Here is an 18,536-nt window from a genome sequence, read left to right on the forward strand (position 1 = left end):
CTTGCTTTCTAGCATACTGCTTCCATACTAGGTTCCTGCTTGCTTACTACCTTACTGGTTCCTTCATAGCTTACAGCGGGCTTACTAGCATTCTGCTCCCTTCATAGGTCCCTGCTCGCTCACTAGCTTACAGCTTGCTTACACGCATAATGCTTCCATACTAGGTCCTGCTCGCTTACTAGCTTACTGCTTGCTTACAACCATAATGCTTCCTTATTAGGTCCCTGCTCGCTTAATAGCTTATTGCTTACATACTAGCCCGCTGCTTGCTTTCTAACATACTGCTTCATTACTAGCTTGCTGCTTCCTTACTAGCTTACTGGTTGCTAACTTGGTTACTGCTTGCTTTCTAGCTTTCAGCTCGCTTGCTAGCTCACTTCTTTCTTCTTAGCTTACTGGTTACTTGCTAGCTTACTGCTTTCCTACTGGCTAACTACTTTCTTACTAGTTTACTGCTTGTTTACTAGCATACTGCTTCCTTATTAGCTAATTGCTTTCTTACTAGCCAGCGGCTTGCTTACCAGCTTTCTTGTTGATAACTAGCTTACTGCATGCTTACTAACAGGCTGCTTCCTTACTAGCTCCCTGCTCCCTTACTAGTTGACTGCGTGCTTACTAGCACGCTGCTTGCTTTCGAGCTTACTGCTTGCTTACTAGCATACTGCTTTCTTACTAGATAATTGCTTGCTTCCTAGCCAGCTGCTTGCTCACTAGCTTACCTGTTTCTTACGAGCTTAAGGCTTGCTTAAGAGGAGGCTGCTTCCTTTCTAGATTCCTGCTAGCTTACTAGCACGCTGCTTGCTTTCTAGCTTACTGTTTGTTCACTAGCTTACTGCTTGCTACTAGCTTCTGCTCACTTACTAGCCTCCTCCTTGCATTCTAGCTTTTTGTATGCTTACAAGATTGCTGCTAGCTTTCTAGCATACTTGTTCTGTTTGGAATGAGAGCTGATTCGCCCTTTTTTGTTAAGGACTGGACGGCGAGGTTTGGAGAATGAAGAATGAACTCATAACAAGTTGTAACTTTATAAAGCACGGAACTTCACCGGATTAACAGAAACAATATATTGAGGCGTAAATGGTTTTAGTTGATAAATCCCGTCACGAAGAACTGTAAGAGTTCCGTAGAACAAGCGATTTGAAATTAATTTTGAAATTCACACCGTTCGCACTTAATTGTTTGCTATTGGTTTTGTATCTGAACGGCGATCGCGCACCGCGATTCGGCTCGGTCGAGCGTGACCCGAAAATTTCCGACTTTTGCCGTATCGCGAGCACGATCGCCCGTGAGCTCGCGCGCATGCTCGCTACCGTCAGTGGAACTTTCCGTTCGTTGAAACGGAACACACCGCGCCCCTGTTGAATGAACTAATTTAACAATCGTAGTGTGCAGTAAGATCGTAGTGAGTGACAACGTGTACTGGTATGGACATGAGTGTGCACATGACGACGCAGTAAGTACGTGTACATTACAATCTAACTTAAATCTATATAGACTTACATCTAAAGTACAGAACCATTACGCTTAATTTAGAGCCGTTTCGTTCGTCTTGTCCGCGTGTATCGAAACGGGAAGAAAGCACACTTTCGCGAGTGGTCGTTTATACGTGGATTGTGCGGTTTTAATAGAGACGACGCGGACGAGACCGTCGCTTCCCGGATGGCAGTCGACGATGCGACCGAGTTCCCATTTACACGGCGGGAGGTTCGAATTGCGGAGCAGGACAAGCTGGCTCTTTTTGGCGAGGTTTTGGACTGTGCGCGATTTCGGGCGCTGGGAAAGCGTGAGTAAGTAGTCCTGCTGCCACGATTTCCACAATTTTTCCGTGAGTCTCTGTAGAAGTTGCCAGCGAGATAATCGGTTTTCTTGTATGTTAAAGACGCTGGGCTCAGGTGGAGCCACGAGAGGGGACCCGATCAGGAAATGGCCCGGTGTTAAGACCGAGTACTCCTCAAGGCTGTCCCACGTGCTTCCAAGAGGCCTGGAGTTATGACACGCTTCGACCCGACAGAGCAGCGTTGCTAGTTCCTCGAAGGTTAGAGTGTGGGACCTGATAGTACGTTTCAGGTGATATTTGAGGCTTTTCTCAGCAGCTTCCCAGGGTCCTCCAAAGTGCGGTGCATTGGGAGGTAAGAAATGCCATGAAATTCCTTTTGACGCTAGGAAATTGTTAAAATTTGGTTCTCTCGTGACGGATTGGTGGGCTAAAGCTAATTCGCGGTTCGCGCCATGAAATGTAGTGCCGTTATCGGAGTACATAGCGGTTGGGAGGCCGCGTCGAGATACAAACCGATGGAAAGCTGCTATGAAGGCCTGTGAACTATAATCACTTACGAGCTCAATATAGACCGCCTTAATTGTCAAGCAAACAAAGATCGCAATGTATGCTTTAGCAGACTTATGACCCCGGCCTGGTGTTGTCCGGGCTTGAATCGGCCCTGCATAGTCGACCCCGGTGTAAGTGAATGGCCGTTCTACTTGTTCGACCCGCGGAGCCGGCAAGGACCCCATGAGCTCCTGCGGAATGGCAGCCCTTTCACGAGTGCATGCTACACACCGATAAAGGACAGCTGGGATGGTCGTTCGCGCTCGGATGATCCAGTAATGGTTCCGAAGGTAGGCGAGAGTGAGTTGGAGGCCGGCGTGAAGGAGTTGACGATGAGTGCTTGTAATTACGAGTGTTAGGAGTGGATGAGCTTTTAAAATAATCGGTGTCTTGGCTTTTACAGGTAATCGTGCGTTTGACAGGCGGCCTCTTGCGCGAATCAAGCCGTCCGAATCGAGGAAGGGGTTCAAGGATTTGAGAGGGCTCGATTTCGACACCGGATGAGTTTTGCGGAGAGCATTCATTTCTACCGGGAATACCTCCGATTGGATGCGCCGCACCCAAAACATTTCGGCCCAGTGAATCTAATTGGAACTCAAAATTGGGAGAGACGCCTTGGGTGACGGAATGGGTTGGGTGAGTGGATCCCTTTGTCTCGCTTGCGTTCGGAGATTGTCGATGAAACGCTTAACATATGCGGTGACTCGGAGAAGTTTTGCCCACGAGGAATATCGTTGTTCTAATTCCCAGGGAGCTGCGGTAGCGGTTAGGATTTTGATGGTTTGGCCCCTTTCCTCCTCGGAAGCATCCGGAGCAGTGACGTAACCTGAATGGGGCCACTCCTGGGGATTCTTTCGAAGCCACTGTGGTCCTGACCACCATAATCGGTGAGATTTTAACTCGTGTAACGCGCATATCCGACACGGGACCGCGAACCGAGCACCGTCGCGGCCGAGTCCCCGCGACCGGTGGTTTCCCGCGCGGCCGCTAGCCGTCCGCGACTTCTCGCCGCTAACTACGCGCCGCGCGAGTATTAATACCGGGCCACCGGCCGGATTCGGCGGACTCGTGTCTTGCTCGTCGAAGCCTGTTCAAGTGACGACAGATTACGTACGAACCATACGGGTCTACACGAGCTCCGACTTTTTGCAAACACGAGAGTGCGAGGGGCACTCTCGCGACCAATCCGCCGAACCTCCCGTAACCCTGGATACTGGGTCGAACCGCTCCTTCTTTCCTACCCTGGCCTTACCGACATCGCGGCCTCGTAGCAGCGTAGGTAGGGTATTGCCTCTCCCCGACGGCGTCAGCACGGTGTGTTATGCGGATGACACACTGGTGCTGGCCGTCGGGGCGCCCTGGGGGAGGGCCATGCGTCGCGCGGAGGAGGGGTCGCAACGCGTCGTCGACCGGATCAGGGAGATGGGGATGACGGTGGCGGTCCATAAGACCGAGGTGATTGCGTTTCATTCACCTCGGCAGGATCCGCCACCCCCTCTGATCCGGGTGGGTGGGGCTGACATCGAGGTGAAGCCCCAGATCAGGTATCTAGGGCTGATCCTCGATAGCCAATGGCGTTTCGAGGAGCATTTCCGCTGCCTGGTCCCCCGGTTGGAAAGGATGGTTGCGGCTCTGGGCCGGATCCTGCCCAACCTGGGGGGCCAGGCGGGCCGAGTTCGTCGCCTCTATGTGGCAATGGTCCAGTCGGTGGCCCTATACGGGGCCCCCGTCTGGGCGGACGACCTGGCTGCCTCCCGGCGCAGCATGACTATGCTGCGTCGGGTGCAGAGGCGCATGGCGCTCAGGGTCGTCCGCGGGTATCGGACCATGTCACATGAGGCGGCGACGGTTCTAGCGGGGATGCCGCCCATGGACCTGCTCGCGCGGTCGCACGCGGTGATGTACCGGCACCGCGTCGACCGTCGCGCGGGTGTGGGGGCGGTCCCGGGCGGGCAGGAACCTGCTTGGGGCGATTTGAAGCGCCAGGCCCGGCAGTCCGTGTTGCTCGCGTGGCAGGAGCGGCTGGCTCTGCCAACCGCGGGGCACCGGACTGTCGGGGCTGTTCGGCCACTCCTGAAGGAGTGGCTGGACAGAGGCCATGGCAGCCTCACCTACCGTCTGGCACAGGTATTTTCCGGGCATGGCAGCTTCGGAAGATACCTGTACCGGATAGGGAAGGAGCCGACGGCGCGTTGCTGCCACTGCGACGCTGAGCAGGACACGGTGGATCATACCCTGGAGGTATGCCCCGCGTGGGAGGGGGAGCGCCGTGTCCTGGCCGGCGTCGTCGGGCGGGATGTCTCGCTGCCGGGCGTGGTGCGCGCCATGCTCGGCAGCGAGGAGAAGTGGAGGGCCGTGGCCTCCTTCTGCGAAAACGTAATGTTGCAGAAGGAGGCCGCGGGGAGGAAGCGCGAGCTTCAGCGGCGCGCTGAAGCTCGCGCTCGTGCGGTGGCCCGCGGTCGTCGCCCGGTCGCGAGGCGTCGCGGGCGGCCGCCTCGGCGTGGCGGATGACCTAGGCTGGGAGGGGGGTCCTGAGGGGACCCTCCTCCCGCCAGGCGGCGCCGGGTCGGACCGGTTGGGGGTAGGAGTGCCTCCCCCTACCGGTCCGACGCAAGGGGAGGCACCCTCGGCGGTCTGGTGCGGCCATGAACGCCCGGCCGCCGAGGGGTGGAAACGGGGTCGCGGGCGGTTGCGAGTTGGGGCTCGCAGCCGCCTCGAGACGCGGCCCCGGGACGGATAGCGGCGGGATGGAGTGGCCCCGTCCCGCCGCTATGAGGCAGTGTGTCTACTGGGGGGACCGATTGTCCCCCCGGGGGATGGGCGCGAAAGCGCGGGCACGGGGAGGATACCGGAAGAATGCTTCGAGCGATTCCCGGTATCCTCCCAAAGCGTGCCGAAGGGTCACCGTGGGGTTTTTAGTGGGTAGGTCCCGCGCCTGTCGTTGTACGGGCGCGGGGAATCCCACACACCCCTCCCACCTCTCCCCAAGGAGGTGGGAGGGAGTCTTTCGAAGATTTTCCCCACGATAAAAAAAAAAAAAAAGGTAGTGTATTGCCTGACTCCGCACCCACTGTGGCCTCCGACCGACACCCTACCTCCAATAACCCTGGATACTGGGTCGAACCTCTTCCTTATTTCCTACCCTGGCCCTACCGACATCGCGGCCTCGTAGCAGGGTAGGTAGGGTACTGTATGCCCTCTCCCCTCCGCTGGGCGCCTGAACGCTCATTGCGCCGCTCTCTTCGAGCGACCGACCGCTCGCCGCGCTCCCCCCCCCCCCCCCCGCTGAGCGCCTGAACGCTCATTGCGCCGCTCTCTTCGAGCGATCGATCGCTCGCTGCTCTCGTCGAGCGACCGACCGCTAACCGCGCCGTCCTCCGTAGCCCTAAGTGTACATAGACTAAGTGTTGTAAGATTAAGGTAGAAATAAGTACGCCTGAAACAGTAACCCGGCCTTCGTCACTCACCGCAGCGAACCCTCGACCGCCGACTGAGTCGGCACCGCCCACCTTCCTCCGCGTCCCTCTCGAATCGGACCGTCCAAGGGGGAACGATCACACTCGGATAATGAGATTCCACGGGAAGCACAGTCCGCTGGATTGTCATCTGTCGGGACGTGATGCCAGCTTGATTGGGGCATAAGTGTTTGAATCTTGGCAACGCGGTTCGCCACAAACGTTTTCCACCGCGAAGGTGATTGATTCACCCACGTTAACGTGATTTGAGAATCCGTCCAACAGTGACAATCCATTGGCCTGTTCATCAAGGACGTCTGAATGAACTTGATCAATCGAGTAAGGAGTAGTGCAGCGCATAGCTCCAATCGAGGGACGCTGACCGTTTTTACTGGAGCAACGCGAGTTTTCGCCATTAGAAGGGCCGAACTGACTGTCCCATCCTCGAGAACACTTCGGAGATAGACCACCGCAGCATATGCCTTTGTTGAAGCATCCGAAAAGCCGTGAAGGCTTTGAGTGGTGAAGACTCTTGGCGAGGTTTTCCGAGGAATCGTGAGTAAATGGAACTCGGCAAATTCGGAACAAAATAAGCGCCATTCTTGAAGATAGTCTGGCGGAACTGTATCATCCCAGTCGCACTTCAAGGACCGGAGTTGTTGGAGGAGAATTTTGGCTAGTACGACAAATGGAGCGACCCAGCCCATAGGATAAAATAATTTGGCGATTGAAGAAAGCATTTCGCGCTTGGTGGTAATTTGATTGCGTGAAGTCAATGCATGGAACTAAAACTGGTCTGTGACAGAGTTTCCTCGTTAGGCCCAGCACTGAAATATTTTCGTCGACTTGAAGGAATGTACTGACGGCTAAACCGTGATTGGCCTCGTCGATGTCGGACAACAGCCGGCTGTCGTTGCTCGCCCATTTGCGTAACGAAAAGCCTCCCTTTTGAACCAATAGGATCGTCTGGTTGCGGATCAGGCGCAGTGACGTGAGGTCGTCACTTCCGAAGAGGAAGTCGTCAACGTACGCTTGGTAGCTTAAAACTTGCACTGCGTCCGGGTAGGAGGTACCTTCGTCCTCGATTAATTGTCTCAACACTCTGAGAGCGAGATATAGCGCTGGAGTTGTGCCATATGTTACCGTGAGCAGCTGGTATTCGTCAAGCGGAGCAGAAGGAGACTCGCGCCAAAGGATGCGCTGAAAATCGACCTCATGAGGGTGAACGAGGATCTGCCGATACATTTTTTCGATGTCGGCCGCGTAGACATATTGGAATTGACGACAGCGAATCAGGATTGCGATCAGGTCCTGTTGGAGTTTTGGACCACTGTGCAAATGTTGATTAAGGGATTTGCCATTTGAAGTGCGACTGGAAGCGTTGAAAACAACGCGAAGACGCGACGTTTGACTAGTTTGGTGAATAACAGGATGGTGTGGAATGTAATAAGCATTTGGAGGTGCTATGGGCGACGGTGGATCCACCTTTCGCATAAGCCCAAGAAACTGGTATTCGAAAGAAATTCCTGATATTCGCGTTGGGAATTGGGGTCTCGTTTTAGGCGATTCTCTTGAGATCGCAAACTGCTAAGCGCTCTCGATCTGGAATCTCCGAGGTGAATCGGTTGGTCGTCTCGAAACGGCAATCGGACAATGTAAGGGCCTTCTGAGGTTCGCGAATTTGTATCAGCGAAATGACGTTCGCAATTTTGTTCGTCAGGTGTCAAAATCACGGGAGATGGGAGCTCCTCGACTTCCCAGAAGCGGCGCGGATTGTGGTCAAGGTGTTCGAGGACGGACAAATGGTGGATGTGGACGTCATCGGAACCAGGAGTTTGGATGGGACCGGACAGGATCCAGCCCAAGGCCGTGCTTTGCGCGGTCGGGCCACACCCTGAGCCTCGAATGACGCCTTGGAGTAATAGCTGCCCGTATAAATCCGCCCCAATAATAATGTCAATAGGGTCGGAGCTCATAGGATCCTTGTCCGCCAGATTTAGCCCTGCAAGGTAAGGCCATGTAACGTTTTGTTTCTGGCGAGATGGGACATACCTGGTCAATGTTTGCATTATAATCGCGGTCGTCGAATATGCAGGCTCGTTCTGGTCCGCAGGTGTAATTGATATAGACGCTACTTGATGTGCGAAAGAGTGTTTCTCGCCAATTCCACTAATTCGCGTGTAGTGCGATGTTCGTTTTAAACGGAGCAGTTGCGCTAAATTTTCGGTAATGAGGGTCGCTGCTGACCCTTGGCCGAGAAGGGCTCTTGCAGTAACGCACCTGCCTTGAGGAGAATGCACCCGAACCCGCGCTGTTGAAAGGAGAACAGTTATCTTCAACGGTAAATTCGACGCTAAATTTGAACTAATTTCGATTTGGTCGTTAGATATCGAAGAACCAGCCCTTGACGCTGTGACCGAGGAATTTTTGTTTACCGGGAAATGCAACAAATTGTGATGCCTTTGATGGTACTCCTTACAACAGTGCGGATTCTTACACAGTGCAGTGGAATGGCCGACGGAAATGCAATTGACGCACCGGTTTTGCTGCTTGATTAATTGATAGCGCTTGGAAGGGGATTTTCCCAAAAACTCGGAACATTGATAAATGGGATGATTTTGTTTACACAATGCGCACGAAATTTTGCTAGTAGCGGTTGAATGCGCGTGGAAGGTTTTCGGCAAAATCGATTTTGGTTTCTCTGGTTCGCTCGGTTTGTCGCGTTTAGTGACCGGCATCGCTTCTAATGCGCGAATTCTTTTTTCTAAAAACGCGTCGAATTCGCGGTACGTGCGAAACACGGTCGTGTCACCCAGATTAAACTCCCACGCCTTCCGCGTCGCGCGATCTAGCTTTTGTGTACCGAGAAAAACGAAAATGTCGCTCCAATGGTCGACTGGCCTGTCAAGGTTACGTAGCATTTCGATCGACATATTAAGCTTGTCACGCAACGCCCGCAGTTCAAATTGAGTCTCGGACACAACGGTCGGTAATGTAAACAACACATTCAAATGGGTGGATATAAGTCGGTGTTTGTTTTCGTAACGAGACGTTATTATTTTCCACGCGACATCAAAATTATGGTCTGCGACCGGTAGGTGACTCACCGCGAGGCTCGCTTCGCCCTTCAACGACGCGTGCAAGAAATGGAGGCGTTCCACGTTGGACAAGGACTGGTTGTCGATGACCATGTCGGTGAAGCGGTCACGAAAACTTTCCCAATGTTCAAATGCGCCCTCGAACGTGGGAAGGTTAATCCTGGGTAGATGGGCCGTCGGATGTTGCGGAGCAACGTTCAAATTCTAACCGTTGGCTGCTGCTGGATCCGGTGGAGGAGACACCCCCATGAGGACTTCCGCCAAGAAGTCCAATGCCTCCTGATATTTCTCTTCGCATGTGGCCAATGGGTCTTCCACGAAGTAGGTGTAGGTGGCCTTTATTTTATGGTCGGCCGTGGCTGAGATTTTTGCGTCCAAATCCTGGCATTGTGCGAAGGTTTGCTCGGTCATCGCCATGCGGTTTTGCGTAACGGCGACCGTCATTTTTGCCTGACCCAGTTTTTTTAAATTGGTAAGAGCGCGTTCGATCGAACTCATCCCTTGCGACAGCTTATGTAGCAATTTTTCAATTGAGGTCATTTTCGTTTTAGATCGGCTTCTTCCTTGACTCTTATCCGGCTCGAAGGACCAAAATGTTCTGTTTGGAATGAGAGCTGATTCGCCCGTTTTTCTTAAGGACTGGACGGCGAGGTTTGGAGAATGAAGAATGAACTCTTAACAAGTTGTAACTTTATAAAGCACAAAACTTCACCGGATTAACAGAAACAATAAATTGAGGCGTAAATGGATATAGTTGATAAATCCCGTCACAAAGAACTGTGAGAGTTCGGTAAAACAAGCGATTTGAAATTAATTTGGTAGGTCACTCCGCTCGCACTTAATTGTTTGGTATTGGTATTAAATCTGAACGGCGATTGCGTACCGCGATCCGGCTCGGTCAAGCCTGACCCTAAAATTTCCGAATTTTGCCGAATCGCGAGCACGGTCGCCCGTGAGCTCGCGCGCATGCCCGCTACCGTCAGTGGAACTTTCCGTTCGTCGAAACGGAACAATACTGCTCCCTTACTAGCTTCCTCCTCGATTACTAGCTCACTGCTTGCACACTAGCTTACTGCTTTCTTACTACCTAATTGCTTTCTTACCAGCTTAGTGCTTGCTTACTAGCTTACTGGTTACTTGCTAGCTTTCTTCTTGCTTACTAGCATACTGCTTCCTTACTAGCATTCTGCTTCCTTACTAGCTCCCTGCTGGCTTACTTGCTCACTGCTTGCTAACTAGCTTATTTATGGCTTACAAGCTTACTACTTGCTTACTAGTTTAGAGATTGCATACTAGCTTACTGCTTGCTTACTAGATAACTGCTTTCTTACTAGCCTGCACCTTGCTTTCTAGCTTAGTGCTTGCTTACTAGCTTGCTGCTTACTTTCTAGCTTGCTGCTTGCATACTAGCGCACTGCGTCCTAACTAGCTTCCTCCTCGCTTACTAGCTCACTGCTTGCACACTAGCTTACTGGTTTCTTACTAGCTCATTGATTTCTTACCTGCATAATGCTAGCTTACTAGCATACTGGATGCTTACTACCTTACTTCTTGCTTACTAGCATACTGCTCCCTTACTAGCTCCCTGCTGGCTTACTAGCTTATAGATTGCTTACAAGCTTTCTGCTTGCTTACTAGCTTAGTGCTTGCTTACTAGCTTACTGGTTGCTTACTAGCTCACTGCATCCTAACTAGCTTATTTATTGCTTAGAAGCTTACAGCTAACTAACTATTATACTGCTTCCTTACTAGCTTCCTGCTCGCTTACTAGCTTACTGCTTGCTTCCTAGCTAACAGCTATCTTACCAGCTTACTGCTTGCTTACTAGCTTACAGGTTGCTTACTAGCTTACAGCTTCCTTACTATCATACAGCTTCCTTACGGGATCCCGACTCGCTTACTAGCTCACTTCTTGAGTACTAGCTCACTGCTCGCTTACTACCTTGCTGCTTGCTTTCTAGCTCACAGCATGCTTACTGGCACACTGCTTGATTACTAGCTAATTGCTTTCCTACTAGCTTACTGCTTTCATACTAGCCCGCAGCTAGCATAATAGCTCACTGCTAGCTAACTCGATTACTGCTTGCATACTAGCCCGCTGCATGCTTACTAGCATACTGGTTCCTTAATAGCTTACTGCTAGCATACTAGCATTCTGCTCCCTTACAAGGTCCCGGCTCGCTTACTAGCTCACTGCATGCTTACTAGCTTACTGCCAGCATACATGCTTACTGCAAGCTTACTAGCCTGCTGCTTGCTTTCTAGCTTACTGCCTGCTTAGTAGCTTACTGCTTGCTTTCTGGCATACTGCTTGCTTACAAGCTTACTGCTTGCTTACAGGCATACTGGCTGCATACCAGGTTATTGCTTGTTTACCAGCTCACTGCTTTGTTACTAACATGCTGCTTGCCTGCTAGCTTACACCTTGCTTAATAACATACTGCTTTCATACTAGCTCACTGCATGCCTACTAGCTTACTGCTTGCTTTCTAGCATACAGCTTCTGTACAAGCCTCCTGCTTGCTTACTAGCTTACTGATTCCTTAATAGCTTACTGCTAGCTTACTACCATTCTGCTCTCTTACTAGGTCCATGCTCGCTTACTAGCTAACTGCTTGCTTACTATCTTGATGCCTGCTTTCTAGCTTACTGCTTGCTTACTAGCTTACTGGATGCTTACTCGCTTACTTCTTGCTTACTTCCCGACTGCTTGCTTCCTTGCATATTGCTTCCTTAATAGCTCCCTGCTCGCTTACTAGCTTACTGCTTGCTTTCTAGCTTACTACTTGCATAGTAGTTTCCTGCTCACTTACTAGCTCACAGCTCGCTTACCAGCTCACTGCTCGCTTACTAGCCCACTGCTAGCTTACTCGCACACTGCATGCTTACTAGCATGCTTTTTCCTTTCTAGCTTACAACTTGCTTACTAGAATTCTGCTTCCTTTCTAGCTTACTTCTCGCTTACTAGCTCACTGCTTGCTAATTAGCTTGCTGCTGGCTTTCCAGTTTGCTGCTAGCTTACTCGCTTACTGCTTCGTTACTAGCTTACTCCTCACTTACTTGCTCACAGATTGCTTACTCGCGTACTGAATTCTTACTAGTTAACCGCTTTCATACTTGCCCGCAACATGCTTTCTAGCATACTGGTTGCTTTCTAGCTCCCTCCACGCTTACTAGCATACTCTTTCCTTACTAGCTTCCTGCTCGCTTACTAACTCACTGCTTGCTTAATAGACTACTGCTAGCTTACTAGCTTACTGCTTGCTTACTAGCTTGCTTACTAGCTTGCTGCTTGCTTACGAGGTTACCTGTTGTTTACTAGCATACTGATACCTCACTAGAGTGCTGCTTGCTTAATAGCACACTGCTTGCTTACTGGCTTACTGCTTGCTTAATAGCTTACTCCTTGCTTACTAGCTAACTGCTTTCTTAGCAGCTTCCTGCTTGTTTACTAGCTTACAGCTTTGTTACTAGCTTACTGCTTTCTTACTAGCTCACTTCTTGCTTACTAGCTTCCTGCATGCTCTCTAGCTTAAGGCTTGTTCGCAAGATTGCTGCTTGCCTTCTAGCTTACAGCTCGCTTACTAGCTCAGTGCATGTTTGCTAGCTTACTGCTTGCTTACTTGCTTACTGCTTCCTTACTAGATTCCGGCTTGCTTACTACCTTCCTGCTCGCTTACTAGCTTGCTGCATGCTTACTAGCTTGCTGCGTGCGCACTAGCCTACAATCTCTTGCTAGCTAACTGCTCTCCTACTAGCCTGCAGCATGCTTACTAGCTTACTGGGTGCTTACTAGCTTACTGGTTGCTTACTACCTTACTGCTTTCTTACTACTCTGCTGCTTGCTTACTAGCTTACTGCTTGCTTACTAGTTTACAGCTGTCTTACTACCATACAGCTTTAGTTTGCTGCATACTTTCTAGCTTACTGCTTGCTTACAATCTTACTGCCTGCTTACTAGCTTACTGCTTGCTTACTAGCTTCCTGCTCGCTTACTAGCTTGCTGCTTGCCTTCTAGCTTACTGCTTGGTTACTAGCATACTTCCTTCTTGCAAGCGAACTTCTTCCTTACTAGCATGCTGCTTCCTCCCTAGCTTACTGCTAAGTCACGAGCATACTACTTGCTTACTAGCTAACTGCTTCCTTACTAGCCTATTCCTAGCTTTCTAGCTTACAGTATGCTTACTAGCTCATTGCTTGATTACCAGCTAACTAGCCTGCTGCTTTCTTTCTAGCCTACAGTTTGGTTACTAGCCTCCTGCATGCTCTCCAGCTTAAGGCTGGCTCGCAATATTGCAACTTGCTTTCTTGCTTACAGCTTGCTTACTAGCTCACTACTTGCTTACCAGCTCACTGCTTGCTTTCTAGCTTACTGCTTGCCTTCAGCTTACTGCATGCTTACTAGCATACTGCTGCCTTGCTGGCTACCTGCTCGCTTACTAGCTCACTGCTTGCTTAGTAGCACACTGCTTCCTTACTAGCTAATTGCATTCTTACTAGCCAGCTGCTTACTCACTAGCTTACTTCTTGATTACTCGCTTACTGCTTGGTTGCTAGCATGCTGCTTGCGTTCTAGCTTACTGCATGCTTGCAAGCATACAGCTTCCTTACCAGGTTCCTGCTCGCTGTTTGCTTAATAGCTTTCTTTTTGCTTACTAGCTTACTGCTAGCTTACTCGCTTGCTGCTTGCATACTAGCATACTGCTTCCCTACCAGCTTCCTCCTCGCTCACTAGCTCACTTCATGCTTGCTAACTTACAGCTTGCTTACTGTTTCACTGCTTGCATACTAGCCTTCTGCCAGCTTACTCGCTTACTGCTTGCTGACTAGCTTCCTGCTTGCTTACTAGCTTCCTGCTTGCCTACTAGATCACTGCCTGCTTACTAGCTTATTGCTAGCTTACTCGTTTACTGCTTGCTGACTAGCTTCCTGCTTGCATTCTTACTTACTGCTAGCTTACTCGCTTACTGCTTGCTGACCAGCTTCCTGCTTGCTTACTAGCTTCCTGCTTGCTTACTAGATCACTGCCCTCTTACTGGCTTCCTGCTGGCTTACTAGGCCACTGCCTGCTTACTAGCACTCTGCTTGCTTACTAGCTTGCGGCATTCATGCTAGCTTGCTGCATGCTTACTAGAATATTTGTTGCTTACAGGCTTACTGCTTGCATACTAGCATACTGCTTGCTTGCTTGCTTACTGCTAGCTCACTCGCTTACTGCTTGCTAACTATCTTCCTGCTTGCCTCCAAGCTTACTGCTTCCTTACTCGCTTACTGCTTCCATACTAGCTTCCTGCTTTCTTCCTAACTTATTGCTTTCTTGCAAACCTACTGCTCTCTTACTAGACGAATGCTTACCTACTAGCTTCCTGCTTGCTTACTAGCCTACTGCTTTGTCAGTAACTTGCTGCTTTGTTACTAACTCACTGCTTGCTAACTAGCTTACTGCTTGCTTACTAGCTTGCTGCCTGCCTTCTAGCTCCCTGCACGCTTTCTAATACACTGCCTTCTTTCTAGCTAGTTGACTTCTTACTGGCCTGCCGCTTGCTTACTAGCTTTCTTGTTGCTAACTAGCTTACAGCTAGCTTACTACCTAACTGCTTTCTTACCAGCTTACTGCTTGCTTACTTGCCCACTACTTGCTTACTAGCTAACTGCTTTCTTCCTGGCCTGCTGCATGCTTTCTAGCTTACTGCTTGCATATTAGCTTGTTGCTTGTTTTCCAGCTTTCTGGTCGCTTACGAGCACTCTGCGTGCTTACTAGATTACTCCTTGCTTACAAGCTTTCTGCTTGCGTACTAGATAACCGCCCTCTTAAAATCTCACAGCTTGCTTACTAGCATACTGCTTTCTTAGTACCTAACTGCTTTGTTACTAACTCACTGCTTGCTAACTAGCTTACTGCTTGCTTAGTTGGTTACAGCTTGTCCTCTAGCTAACTGCTTCCTTACCAACATACAGCCAGCTTACTAGCTAACTGCTTGCCCAGTATCTTACTGCTTGCTTACTAGCCTGCTGCTTGCTTTCTAGCTTAGTGCTTGCTTACTTGCTTGCTGCTTGCTTTCTAGATAACTGATTGCTTACTAGCTTACTGGTTCCTTAGTAGCTTACTGCTAGCTTTCTAGCGTTCTGCTCTCTTACTACGTCCATGCTCGTTTACTAGCTTACTGCTTGCTTACAAGCATAATGCTACCATACTAGCACCTTGCTCGCATAGCAGCTCACGGCTTGCTTAGCAGCTTACTGTTTGCTTAGTAGCTTACTGCTTGCTTTCTAGTTTAGCGCTTGCTTCTTAGATTGCTGCTTGCTTTCTAGCTTACTGCTTGCTTACTAGCATACTGCTTCCTTATTGGCTTTCTCCTCGCTTAGTAGCTCACAGCTTGCTTACCAGCTTACTGGCTGCTTAATAGCTTACTGCTTGCTTAATCCCTTAATGCTTGCTTACTACCTTACTGCTTCCTTACTAGCATCCTGTTTGCTTTCTAGATTACTGCTCTCTTACTATCTTCCTGCTCGCTTACTAGCGCACTGCATGCATACTAGCTTACTGTTTGCATACTACCTTAATGCCTCCTTCCTAGCAAAAAGCTATCTTACTAGCCTGCTCCCTGCTTACTAGCTCTCTGCTTGCTTACTAGCGAATTGCTTTCCTACTAGCTTAGTACTTTCCTACTAGCATACTGCATACTTACTAGCTTCCTGCTCGCTTACTAGTATACTGCTCGCTTACTAGCTCTATGCTTGCATACTAGCTCACTGCTTCCTTACCAGATTGCTGCTTGCTTACGGGCATACTGCATTCTTACTAGCCAGCTGCTTGCTTACCTGGCTTATTGCTTGCTTACAACCTAACTGCTTTCTTACCACCTTACAGCTTACTTGCTAGCTTACTGCTTGCTTACTAGCATACTGCTTCCTTACTAGCGCCTTGCTCGCTTACTAGCTCACTGCTTGCTTTCTTGCTGACTACTTGCATACTAACTCATTGCTTGCTTACTAGCATACTCCTTCCTTACTAGCATACTGCCTTCATACTAGCTAATAGCTTTCTTACTAGCCTGCTGTTTGCTTACTAGTTTACTGTTTGCTTACAAGCATACTGCTTTCTTACTAGCTCATTGCTTTCTTACAAGCCTGGTGCTTCCTTACTAGCATGCTGTTTTCTTGCTAGCTCACTTCTTGCCTCATAGCTTACTTCTTGCTTACTAGTCAGCTGCTTGGTTGCAGCTTGCTTACTAGCTTATTGCTTGTTTAATAGTATACTTCTTCCTTACTAGCTAATTGCTTTCTTACTAGCATACCGCATGCTTACTGACTCATTGCTTGCTTACTAGCTTACTGCTAGCGTACTCGCTTACTGCTTTCTTACTAGCCTGCAGCTTGCTTTCTACCTTACTGCTTGGTTACTAGCTTGCTGCTTTCTTTCTAGCTTACTGTTTGCATACTAGCATACAGCGTCCATCCTAGCTTCCGCCTCGCTCACCTCTTGCTTACTAGGGTACTGCTTCCTTGCTAGCTCCCTTTTGACTTACTAGCTCAGTGCCAGCTAACTAGTTTATTGATTGCTTACTAGCTTACTGCTTGATTTCTAGCTTACTGCTTGGTCTCTAGCTTACTGCATACGTTCTAGCTCACTGCTTGTATACTAGCATACTGCGTCCTTACTAGCTTCCTCCTCACTTACCAGCTCACCACTTGCTTACCAGCATACTGCTTCCAAACTAGCTCCCTGCTGACTTACTATCTCACTGGTTGCTTACTTGCTTATTGATAGCTTCCTAGCTTACTGCGTGCCTTCTATCTTGCTGCTTGCATACTCGCTTACTGCTTGCTGGATAGCGCACAGTTTGCTTACTATCTTGCTGCTTGCTTTCTAGCCTGCTCCTTGCTTTCTAGCTTACTGTTTGGTAACTTGCTGAATACTTACTTACAATCTTACTGGTTGCATACTAGCTTACAAGTTGCTAACTTGCTAATTGCTTACTCACCAGCATACTGGCTGCATACTAGCATAGCGGTTGCTAACTACCTTACCGCTTGCTTACCAGCTTCCTGCTTTCCCACTAGGTATCTGCTCGCGTACTACATTACTGCTCCCTTACTAGCTTACTGCTATCTTAATGGCAAACTGCAAGCTTACTTGCTTGCAGCATTGAAACTAGCTTATTGCTTGCTCGCTAGCTTAATGCTTGCTTCCTATATTACTGCCTGTTTTCTAGTATACTGCCTTGTTAATATCATACTGCTATCTTACAAGCTTACAGCACTCTTACCAGCAGACTGCGCTTTTACTAGCTTACTGCTTTCTTTCTTGCTTAGTGATTGCTTGCAACCTTACTGCTCCCTTACTAGCTGACCGCGTACTGCTAGCTTATTGCTCGCTTACTAACATGCAGCTTGCATACTATCTAACTACTTTCTTACTGGCTGACTGCATCCTTAAAAGCTTACTGCTTGTTTACTAGACTAAGGCCTGCATACTAGCTTCCTGCTTGCTCACTGCCTTATTGCTTCCTTCCTAGCTTGCTGCTTTTCTACCATCTTACTGCTTGATTACTAGCCTAGTGCTTGCTTTCTAGGTGGGTGCTTGCTTACTGGCTAACTTCTTTCTTACTAGCTAACCCCTTTCTTACAGGCTTACTGCTTGCTTACTAGCCTAGTGCTTGCATACTAACCTACCGCTTGGTTACTAACCTACTGTTTCCTTCCTAGCCTACTGCTTCCATTCCAGCTTTCTGCTTGCTTACTAGTTAAATGCTTCCTTACCATATTACGTCATGCTTACAAGCTAAGTGCATGGTTTCTAGCTTACTGCTTGCTTAAGGTCTAACTTCTTTCCCACTGGCTAACTGCTTTCTTGCTGGATTACAGCTTGCCTACGAGCATACAGCTTTCCTACTAACTTAGTGTTTTCTTACTATCTAATTGCTTGTTTACAAGCTTTCTGCTTGCCTACTAGCATCCCGGTTTGTTAATAGCTACCTGCTTTCCTACTACCTTACTGCCTCTTAACTAGCTTACTGTTTGCATGCAAGCATGCTGCTTCCTAATTAGCTTACCGCTTGCCTGCTAGCTTACAGCTTGCCTACTAGCTTACGTCTTTCGCACTAGCTAACAGCTTCCTTACTAGTTTCCGGCTTGCATACTAGCATACTTTTTTTTTTTTTTTTTTTTTTTTTTTGTCGTGGGGAAAATCTTCGAAAGACTCCCTCCCACCTCCTTGGGGAGAGGTGGGAGGGGTGTGTGGGATTCCCCGCGCCCGTACAACGACAGGCGCGGGACCTACCCACTAAAAACCCCACGGTGACCCTTCGGCACGCTTTGGGAGGATACCGAGAATCGCTCGAACCATTCTTCCGGTATCCTCCCCGTGCCCGCGCTTTCGCGCTCATCCCCCGGGGGGACAATCGATCCCCCCAGTAGACACACTGCCTCATAGCGGCGGGACGGGGCCACTCCATCCCGCCGCTATCCGTCCCGGGGCCGCGTTTAGTGGCGGCTGCGAGCCCCAACTCGCAACCGCCCGCGACCCCGTTTCCACCCCTCGGCGGCCGGGCGTTCATGGCCGCACCAGACCGCCGAGGGTGCCTCCCCTTGCGTCGGACCGGTAGGGGGAGGCACTCCTACCCCCAACCGGCCCGACCCAGCGCCGCCTGGCGG

Source organism: Colletes latitarsis, unplaced genomic scaffold (assembly GCF_051014445.1).
Source record: "Colletes latitarsis isolate SP2378_abdomen unplaced genomic scaffold, iyColLati1 scaffold0028, whole genome shotgun sequence".
NCBI classification, from domain to species: domain Eukaryota; kingdom Metazoa; phylum Arthropoda; class Insecta; order Hymenoptera; family Colletidae; genus Colletes; species Colletes latitarsis.